The 10,000-nt window shown below is 59.7% G+C and overlaps 2 non-coding genes and 1 pseudogene across 2 annotated transcripts in view; all 3 read left to right on the top strand.

The window, feature by feature from the left end:
* The first annotated feature begins 3,252 nt into the window (after positions 1-3,252).
* On the top strand, positions 3,253-5,623 carry LOC145276198 (small subunit ribosomal RNA; annotated as a pseudogene).
* Positions 5,624-6,019: 396 nt separating this feature from the next.
* Positions 6,020-6,177, top strand: LOC145276193 (5.8S ribosomal RNA). Its single transcript, XR_013867893.1, has one exon. It is a non-coding gene; the product is annotated as a 5.8S ribosomal RNA (ribosomal RNA).
* A 595-nt stretch (positions 6,178-6,772) lies between these two features.
* LOC145276195 (large subunit ribosomal RNA) overlaps positions 6,773-10,000 on the top strand; it is a 5,721-nt gene continuing 2,493 nt past the window's right edge. Inside the window, exon 1 of the ribosomal RNA XR_013867894.1 lies at positions 6,773-10,000. This exon is cut by the window's right edge and continues 2,493 nt beyond it. This is a non-coding gene — a ribosomal RNA (large subunit ribosomal RNA).

The raw sequence follows: 10,000 nt of genomic DNA on the forward strand, positions 1-10,000 counted from the left end.
TGGAAAATCGCCGACCAGAAATGTCGCTTCGTATAATCGACGTTTTTTTTGACCACCATTTTCAGGTGTCGGAGGTGGGTCTGGACGAATACCAACACCATTTCTGGGGTTTCACAACCGCCCGGCTTCTCCGACATATGTTGGAAAGGAGTAGCGATCGAGCGACGGGGGCTGTCGGTAGGCGGCCGCGGGTTGCATGTGTGCCCGGGACAGCACCCCCATCCAACTAAGGGGTGTCCCCCGGGGGCCAGGGGGACCTCGTCCAGGTCGGCCGGGCGCTTCCAGACGCCTACCGACACCGGTCAGGTCGGCGAGGCTCCCGGCGGCCCCGAGCGGGACCACAGGTTGCGGAAGGCGTCCAAGTGAGCGGCGGCGAGAGGCGGAGGCCCCCGGGGTCGACTCCGCGGCCCCCGGGTCGGTGTGCGGGCCTCCAGAGCTCGATAAAGTAGTGGTGTCGCTAGCGGTCGAGAAGGCACTTTTCGACGCCTACTGCCACCCCCACATGGCGGTAGGTGTAAAATCGGAATAGACCGGACCAGGAATGTCGAGGGGGAAAAAAATGACAAAGTCCTGGTGTGCCTAGCCTACGAGAAGGCACTTTGCGACGCCTACCGACATCCCCATGTGGCAGTAGGCGTAAAACTGGAAAATCGCCGACCAGAAATGTCGCTTCGTATAATCGACGTTTTTTTTGACCACCATTTTCAGGTGTCGGAGGTGGGTCTGGACAAATACCAACACCATTTCTGGGGTTTTCCAGTTTGAAAGTTTTATAAAACATGTTCGGTAGGAAGCACACTTTGGTGTGTCGGTTCGTCGGAGCAGCGACTCTTTGCCTCGTGGTGGTCCGGAACGTCTCTACGGGCTTGTCGCAAAGGCGTCAGAAAGTGGCATCTCCGCCGCCTAGGGCTGTCACCGTTATCGCTGTCGCCCCGCGCTCCAACTTGTTTTGATCCGCCGCCTTCGTTCCTGCCAACCGTGCGCCCGCTCATCGTCGTTAGGTTATAATACGTGGTACGTGTGTGTGCTTCTCCGTGGACCTAGGGCTGCTCGACGTGTCGAACGATATGTTGGAACAACTAACGGCTCCTTTTCCTGGTTCCATAGTCGTCGTGGTACCCGCGTCGTCAGCCATATCTATGTCCACCATGTTTAGCCGATACGTTTGCTGCAGCTTCTGCTTCCGCCTCAGCGTTCGCCGCTCTCAGCCGCCGCTGTTGTTGCTGCCGTTCTGCCATTCAACCACTACCTGCGAATCTTTCGATGATCGGCCGAACGACCCATCGCTGTGCGACCGATAAATCCTCCGGATTAGGGAGAAACGCCGCCGCTCTCTGCCGCCGTCGAACGGAAAAACGTACATTGTAACGAACGAACGAACGAACGAACGAATTAACGAACGAGCGAACAAACAAACAAAAATAGCCGCGGGGGATGCACTATGTAGATCCTGATCCCCTTGTAACCATACGTACGTTGTTCGATGCTCTCCCGTCCTGGAAGTCGCCGCAGCAAACAGGAGGATGAGCAGCAGCAGGCGCCGCCGCCGTAACCGCCGCCTGCCTGCCGCCTCCCTACTCCTGTCAGCGTCCGATCTCACAGCCGTGTGAACGTTCGCTGACACCCGATTTCTTTCCGTCTGGCAAAAACCTTGGACGTCCCGCTCGCGGTACACGTGCTGCAGCGACTTCTCGTCCGACAACGCATAAGCGTCGACGTCTGCCGCCGCATCTTCTGATACGTGGACGGTGATAGCGCTAGTCCCTTCTTGCGCCACCTCCACCTTTGTTAGCGCCAAAGAAGATCGATCGAGCAGTCGTGGTCGCAGTCGATTAACCCGTTTTCACCGTCCGCAGTTCCCAAGCCGCCGATCAAGTCGTTGCTCTTCTTGTTCGTTCTTCCCATACCGTCGATTTGCACGGCTGCCGGATGAGCCATCCTCTGTCCGGCGAAGCGCTCACGTCAGTGATCGATACTTGCACCGACAGTCCTCCCGCTCGCGGACTCGGTGCTCGAATCGGACTCGTTCGTTTTTATCTCGATGCGATTGTGAAAAGGGGGACCGGTCGTCAATGTCGTGTGTGTCGACGATGTTGTTCGCCCGGTCCGCCGCGTTGTTGTCGTTTTTTTTTTTTTTTTTTTCCCCTAACGTTCGCCGTCGCACGGACGAAAGGGTGAGAAAAAAAAAAAGCTCGAAAAAGCCGCCCAAAAAAATCGGACCGAGGAGCCGCTTGCGAGAACGCGCCATGTGCACTTTGTCTCTCCTCGGTTTTCCGAGCACGAACACGACGCCGGTCGGTCGGTCGGTCGACGAAGGCGACGACGAAGGTGACGGGAAAATTTACGCCGCCGCTGCCCTGGTCCAGCTCCTCCCCGATGACGGCTGTGATGTTGACGTTGACGTTGGCGACGACGACGACGACGACGGAGACGACGACGACGACGAGACGGCATCGATGGCGACCACGATGACGACGACCTCGACGAGTTCAGTCTGCACCTTGACTCCGATGTCCGTGTGCACTGCCGTCGTGCTGTTTGTCGTTTGTCGTATGTATCGCTGTCAAGGGTGCCGTGTCGTTGTTGTTGTCGACGTTGTTGCTTGCTCTTCGTCTCGGTCGGTTGGTACGTTGATGACGACGACGACGACGAAGACGACGACGACGACGACGAGACGGCATCGATGGCGACCACGATGACGACGACCTCGACGATTCCAGTCTGCACCTTGACCTCCGATGTCCGTGTGCACTGCCGTCGTGCTGTTTGTCGTTTGTCGTATGTATCGCTGTCAAGGGTGCCGTTGTCGATGTTGTTGTTGTCGACGCTGTCGTCTGTTCTCTCTTCTCGGCCGGCTGTGACGTGGCGTTGACGACGACGACGACGAAGACGGAATCGATGGCGACCACGATGACGACGACCTCGGCGAGTTCAGTCTGCACCTTGACCCTCGATGTCCGTGTGCACTGCCGTCGTGCTGCTTGTCGTTTGTCGTATGTATCGCTGTCAAGGGTGCCGTTGTCGTTGTTGTTGTCGACGTTGGTCGCTTTCGTTCTTTGAGTCTCGGTCTCGGTCCAAGTCAGGGGAGAAACAAAAAAGAGGCCATCAGCGCGGGCAGCGCGCTTCTACTGACGGCGAACCTCCTCGAAAAACAAATAAACACGTGCCCGTCGTTGTAGTTGTCTGTCTTATGTCGGTCGGTCGGTCGGTCGGTCTGTCGTTCTGTCGAAACAAAGTCCCAAATTCCAACGATACCTGGTTGATCCTGCCAGTAGTCATATGCTTGTCTCAAAGCTTAAGCCATGCAAGTGTAAGTTCACGCCACGCATTAGAACGGGCGAAACCGCGAATGGCTCAGGAACCGGACCTAATCCTCGGACCGTATTCCTCCTCGGAGGCGATGGATAACTGTGGCAATTCTAGAGCTAATACATGTGACACAGGCCGCGATCGGTCGGCGCGCCGTCGTCGCCACGCCTCGCGCGCTGGCACCCGCGTCGGCCGTTCCGGGTCGCGGCGCTACATATTAGACTGAGACCGATGCGCGTCATTCCGTCCTCCCGTCGTCGGCGTTCCCGCTCGCGGGTCCGTTCGGTGGCGGGGCTCATAGGGCGGCGCGCTCCGCTTTGGTGACTCTGGATAACTCACTGGTCGATCGCACGAGCTTTCACGCCCGGCGACGGGTCTCTCGAGGGTCCGCCCTATCAACTGTCGACGGTCGGTTAAGTGCCTACCGTGGTTACTACGGGTAACGGGGAATCGGGGTTCGATTCCGGAGAGGGAGCATGCGAAACGGCTACCACATCCAAGGAAGGCAGCAGGCGCGCAAATTACCCACTCCCGGCACGGGGAGGTAGTGACGAAAAATAACGACGCGGGACTCTGTCGAGGCCCCGCGATCGGAATGAGTACACTTCAAATCCGTTAACGAGGACCAACCGGAGGGCAAGTCTGGTGCCAGCAGCCGCGGTAATTCCAGCTCCGGTAGCGTATATTAAAGTTGTTGCGGTTAAAAAGCTCGTAGTCCGAACTCGGGTTCGTGGTCGCGCAAGCGGCCCCGGGGCGGCGGCGCCATCGTCCGTCGTTGACTTTGGTCGTCCGTTCGCATTCCCGGCCCTTTCCGCCGGTGTCAACCGCTAGCATACCCGCCACGCGGTCCTGCCGGCGAGGTGGACGAGGAGGTCGTGATCGGGATCCGGGAAAAAAAAAAACAAGTGGTCGTCGGTTCGGTTCCGGGAGTAGTCTAACGGGGGGGTGCTACGTGTGTGTGTTTGGGTGTGTTCATTCGCATCCCCGCACTCTGACCCCCGCGCTTCTCTCCCTCTCCCTTTCCGCGCGTTCCTCTTTTTTTTTGAACCCCCCGGTCCGCTCCGAGTCCCTGCTTCGTGTCTTGTCTGCGCGCGTGTTGCGGTCGGCGGTTTCTCCTCCAAGGGTGCTCTTAACCGAGTGTCCGCGGCGGCCGGTACGTTCACTTTGAAAAAATTAGAGTGCTCAGAGCGGGCTGTTCAAGCTTGCATACGATAAGCATGGAATGATGGAAGAGGGCCTCGTCTACGTCTGTCGGTCTCCGTCTACGGCGAGGCAATGATCGAAGGGAGCGGTCGGGGCCACTCGTATTGCGACGTTAGAGGTGAAATTCTTGGATCGTCGCAAGACGAACTGCAGCGATGGCGTGTGGCAAGCACGTTTTCCTCGATCAAGAGCGAAAGTCGGAGGTTCGAAGACGATCAGATACCGTCGTAGTTCCGACCGTAAACGATGCCGACCGGCGATCCGCCGGCGTTCGCTTCCATGACCCGGCGGGTAGCCTGCGGGAAACCAGAGTTCGGTTCCGGGGGGAGTATGGTTGCAAAGCTGAAACTTAAAGGAATTGACGGAAGGGCACCACCAGGAGTGGAGCCTGCGGCTTAATTTGACTCAACACGGGAAAACTCACCCGGTCCGGACACCGGTAGGATTGACAGATCGATAGCTCTTTCTCGATTCGGTGGGTGGTGGTGCATGGCCGTTCTTAGTTGGTGGAGCGATCCGTCTGGTTGATTCCGATAACGAACGAGACTCCGGCCTGCTAACTAGTGCGCCGATGTCAGTGATTTTTACGGCGGGCTCGGCGTCCTCCGTGGCGCTCGGGTCCGGGTCGGTTTTCTCACGCACTTCTTAGAGGGACGGGTGGCAGAAAGCCACACGAGGCGGAGCGATAACAGGTCTGTGATGCCCTTAGATGTCCGGGGCCGCACGCGCGCTACACTGGAGGTATCAGCGGGGACTTCGCCCCGGCCCGAGAGGGTTGGGAAACCTCTGAACCACCTCCCGTGATAGGGATCGGGGCCTGTAACCAACCCCGTGAACGAGGAATTCCCGGTAGGCGCGGGTCAACAGCCCGCGTCGATCACGTCCCTGCCCTTTGTACACACCGCCCGTCGCTACTACCGATCGAACGGTCCGGTGAGGTCCTCGGATCTGGCCGACGACGCCGCCGGGCAGTGCGCGACGTGTCCGTCACGACACTCGTGCATCTACGCCTCGGCGTTCGATGCCTGGAGAAGACGACCGAACCCGATCGTTTAGAGGAAGTAAAAGTCGTAACAAGGTTTCCGTAGGTGAACCTGCGGAAGGATCATTACCGTTTTCCCGTTCGAGACTGGTTTGTTGTTTTCCGGCCTACCTCCTCTGTCTGTCGGCGTCAACGCCTCGAATGCGCGCAAACAAACCTATAAAAGGCGGAGCGAGAGATAGATTTGTGGTGACGCGGAGGTTTTTAAAGCCCCAGCTCTTCTTGCTTGCTTCCGCGTCTTACCACCTGTTTGTTTTTTCGCCCACCGCAAGTGATGGCCGCTTCTTCTTTGCCTTGTCGCCGCTTTATCGTTTTTTGTTTTTTTTTGCAGCCGCTGTGCCACCGCCGCTAGCTAAAAACAAACTACTCGCGACATTGCAATGCCGTCACGCCTCCTCGCACAGACCTCCTCGCACACTACTAAATCTATATAAACAAAAACTAATATAAAAAACCCAAGTGCTGAACCCTGGACGGGGGATCACTCGGCTCGTCCGTCGATGAAGAGCGCGGCCAGCCGCGAGAACTGATGCGAATTGCAGGACTCAGTGAACATCGACACCTCGAACGCACATTGCGGCCCCGAGATCCCTTGTCTCGGGGCCACGTCCGGTCGAGAGGCGGAACGTTACATGTCTTTCTCCGTTAACGAAACGACATCTTGCCGTCCCCGTGCCCGCCCGGTCCTCGGCACGGTGGTAACCGGGACGTCGCAGGAGCGAGTGACGAGGGGGAAGAAAAATAAAAAAAGAATTGACTCCTTTCAATGTCTTTTTTTTTTTTAAAACCCTCTCCGGCCTCCTCCTTCGTCTCCCGCTGGCAGACCGCGGAGTCTTTTCCCTTTTCGACCGCGTGAAGAAACACTGTGGAGGAGGAGCAGGAGGAGTCTGTCCGAAAGCAGCCGAAGGGAGAACAAAACAAAAAAAAAAGCACCGACCTAACCGACTGCCGACGTAAGCGCCGCCTGCTCGTCTCGCTCTCTGCCTCATGAAGGTGTCTCTCAGCGACGCCTCGAGCAGCGCGACGAGCACGGCCGTCGCACCGTAAAAAGGTGGCCGCGTCGTAGGCAACGTCGGATGGGGAGGACCCACGCTTTTTTTTTAATTGTTGGCTTCTTCATTTTCGGTCGGACGGGCGCTATATCGGCCAGCCGTCGTCACACGGAGGGTACCGATCGAGATTCCTCTCCTCCAAACACCACACTCTACTAAAAACCGCCGCCCTCGGCTCGGACGAGACGACCCGCTGAACTTAAGCATATCGCTAAGCGGAGGAAAAGAAACCAACCGGGATTCCCTTAGTAACGGCGAGTGAACCGGGAGAAGCCCAACGCCGAATCCCGTCGCAAGTTAAAGGCTTCGGGACGTGTGGCGCATGGGTCGAAGGCAGCCGTTCGTTTTCGTCTCGCATAGTTCGGAGTTCCCTCGATCGGGGCCGCCCGCGGCGGGTGCCAGGCCCATTCGGTGCGGACGGCGAGCGACGGCCTTCGATCCGAGAGTCGGGTTGCTTGGGAACGCAGCCCAAATCGGGTGGTAAGCTCCATCCAAGGCTAAATACCGGGACGAGTCCGATAGTCGACAAGTACCGTGAGGGAAAGTTGAAAAGAACTTTGGAGAGAGAGTTCAAGAGAACGTGAAACCGCCCAGGGGTAAACGGGTGGGACCGCTCACCGCGATCGCGGGGGGACTCAGTCCGGTGCTGCCTAGGCTCGAGCCCAAACTCGATGTGTGTTCTTGAAAGAGAGGCCGTCGCGGCACAGGTCGTCGTTCGTCGTGTCCGCGGGGAACTCGTTCTCCGCGGGCCAGCTTTTGTGCCCGCGTCGCCGACGAAGGAGACGGGCCGCGTGGATAGCGGGAAGGGAAACGTGGTGACGACCGCGGCGTCGGTAGGTGGCTGCGTCGGTTGGCTGCGACGGAGGGGACTCGTCCTCTCGATCGCTGCTGCCGCCGGGCCCTAACCCGCCGCATCCGTCGCCGCCGCTTCTTCTTTCCTCCTGCTCCCTCCGCGCGCGACTCCGCTGCACCCGTCCCCTTCTCATCGCTCGGCGTAATCATGGCGCGGGCGCTTCGGCGCGACCTCCGCGCGGCCGGCACCGGACGCACTTCCCCTCCGGTCCGTCGTCGCGACCCGTTCCCGGCGTGCAGGTCGAACACGCGGGTTTTTTTCCGTAGGCGGCAGGCGTTTCATCACCCTGAAAACCCCCGTCTTCCCACCTTGTGAAGTCGGGGGCCACCGGCCGTCGGGCCCGCGAACGTAACTGCCCCTTTCTGCCGGGAACGGAGGAAATCTGACACGATCCGTTACACGTGGCGAGCCGGTCCGTTTTGATCCCGCCGGAAGTCGCGTGCGGGCGACGCACTCTGTGTGTCGCTCCTTAGGCGCCCCACCGTCTCGGGCGCGTGCGCGATGAGAGGCGGGATAGGACTGGCGCGGCCTCGCCGTCACGCACCTCGCCGACGTTTCGGGTTCTTGTCGGGGGCAACCCCGCCCGCGCCCGTTTCCGTTTCCGGAGAGGTCGCTCGGCGACGCTTTTTTACTCGAGCCGCCCGCCACCCCGGGTCAGCGACGTGCATCGGCAACCCACCCGACCCGTCTTGAAACACGGACCGAGGAGTCCTGGCCGTTCGCGAGTCGTAGGGGCCACCTCTGACTAACCCCGAAGGCGAAGCGAAAGCGAGAGAGCGTGTAGGAGGGCGTCGATCGGGAGAGGTGTCGTGGCAAAGTCGTCCGGGGGTCGTCGGGGGGTGTCGTCGGTCTCGTGCCGTCGTCTTCTCCTCGCCTCACCCGCCTCCGAGCCGTGCCCGATCCCGCCGGCGCGGCGTTTTCGGCCTTCCGCCGTCGCTGCTGCGGTGCCCGCAACTTTTCCTTTTTTCTCTCTTCCCGAGAGAGATAGGAGAGGGAAGGCTCGTGGCTGACGTGCGGTTGTTTTTCCCTCCTCCCCGAGAGGGGACCGGCGCATCTTCCAAAAAGGGGAATTGCCGGGCGCCAGCTTCCATATCCTCCTTCCGCCCATCGGTGAGATCCCGCGGCTTGAACTAGTCCTATTTTGTCGTCGAGTTTAGGCGCTGCGCGCGGGCGCATCACCCCCGGGTCGGTTTCCCCTTTTTCCGAGTACGACTCGGCCGACTCTGGCGTAGCGAGCGACCAGGGACCCGAAAGATGGCGATCCACGCCCGGTCGGGATGAAGCCAGAGGAAACTCTGGTGGAAGTCCGAAGCGCCTCTGACGTGCAAATCGATCGTCGGAACCGGGTGTAGGGGCGAAAGACCAATCGAGCCGTCTAGTAGCTGGTTCCCTCCGAAGTTTCCCTCAGGATAGCTGGCGCTCGATCGTCGCAATTCCATCCGGTAAAGCGAACGATTGGAGGCCCCGGGGCCGTTCACGGCCTCGACCTACTCTCGAACTCGGAACGGGTGGAACGGGCCGACTCTCCCGAACGACGGAGCCGACCCATCCGGCCGCCGCCGCCAGCACGCTTCGCTGGGCGGTTGGTCACCTCGAATGCGAGTGCCAAGTGGGCCACTTTTGGTAAGCAGAACTGGCGCTGTGGGATGAACCAAACGTCCGGCTAAGGTGCCTAACGCGACGCCCATGAGATCCCCGAAAGGGTGTCGGTCGATATAGACAGCAGGACGGTGGCCACGGAAGTCGGAATCCGCTAAGGAGTGTGTAACAACTCACCTGCCGAATCGACCGGCCCCGAAAATGGATGGCGCTGGAGCGACGGACCGATGCCGGACCGTCGCGGCGAGGAGCGATGAACTTTCGCGCCGAAACGATGCCGCGACGAGTAGGAGGGCGCCGCGGCGAGCACGGAAGCCTAGGGCGCGAGCCCGGGTGGAGCCGACCGCGGGTGCAGATCTCGGTGGTAGTAGCAAATATTCGAACGAGACCTTCGAAGACCGAAGTGGAGAAGGGTTCCGTGCCAACGGCGGTCGAGCACGGGTCAGTCGGTCCTAAGACGCGGGCGAAAGTCTTCCCGAAAGGCGCCGGATCCGTTATGAAAGTGAAAGGAAAGCGAATCGAATCGAATCGAATCAAAAGCCCAAACAAAAAAAAAGCGGCCGGCCTCCCGTCGAAAGGGAATCGGGTTAATATTCCCGAACCCGGACTCGGAGAGGGCCCGGGGGTGGCGACGCTGTCGGCAGCGATGTCGGCGGCGCCCGTCGCTTCCCGGGCGAAACCGCGGTGACGCAAGCGAGCCCGGAGACGTCGCCGGGAGCCCCGGGAAGAGTTCTCTCTTCTTCGTAAAGGACCATGTCCGTGGAATCGGCTCGTCCGGAGATACGGAAAAGGTACCTGTAGAGCGCCGCGGCTCGGGCGGCGTCCGGTGCGCTTTCGGCGGCCCTGGAAAATCCGGGTCCGGTTTTCGCAGCTCTCGAGTCGGTCCGTACCCACCATCCGCAGCAGGTCTCCAAGGTGTACAGCCTCTCGTCGATGGCATCA

This window comes from Euprymna scolopes, unplaced genomic scaffold (genome assembly GCF_053919585.1).
Source record: "Euprymna scolopes isolate OS-2025 unplaced genomic scaffold, ASM5391958v1 sca748, whole genome shotgun sequence".
In the NCBI taxonomy this organism is placed as follows: Eukaryota; Metazoa; Mollusca; class Cephalopoda; order Sepiida; family Sepiolidae; genus Euprymna; species Euprymna scolopes.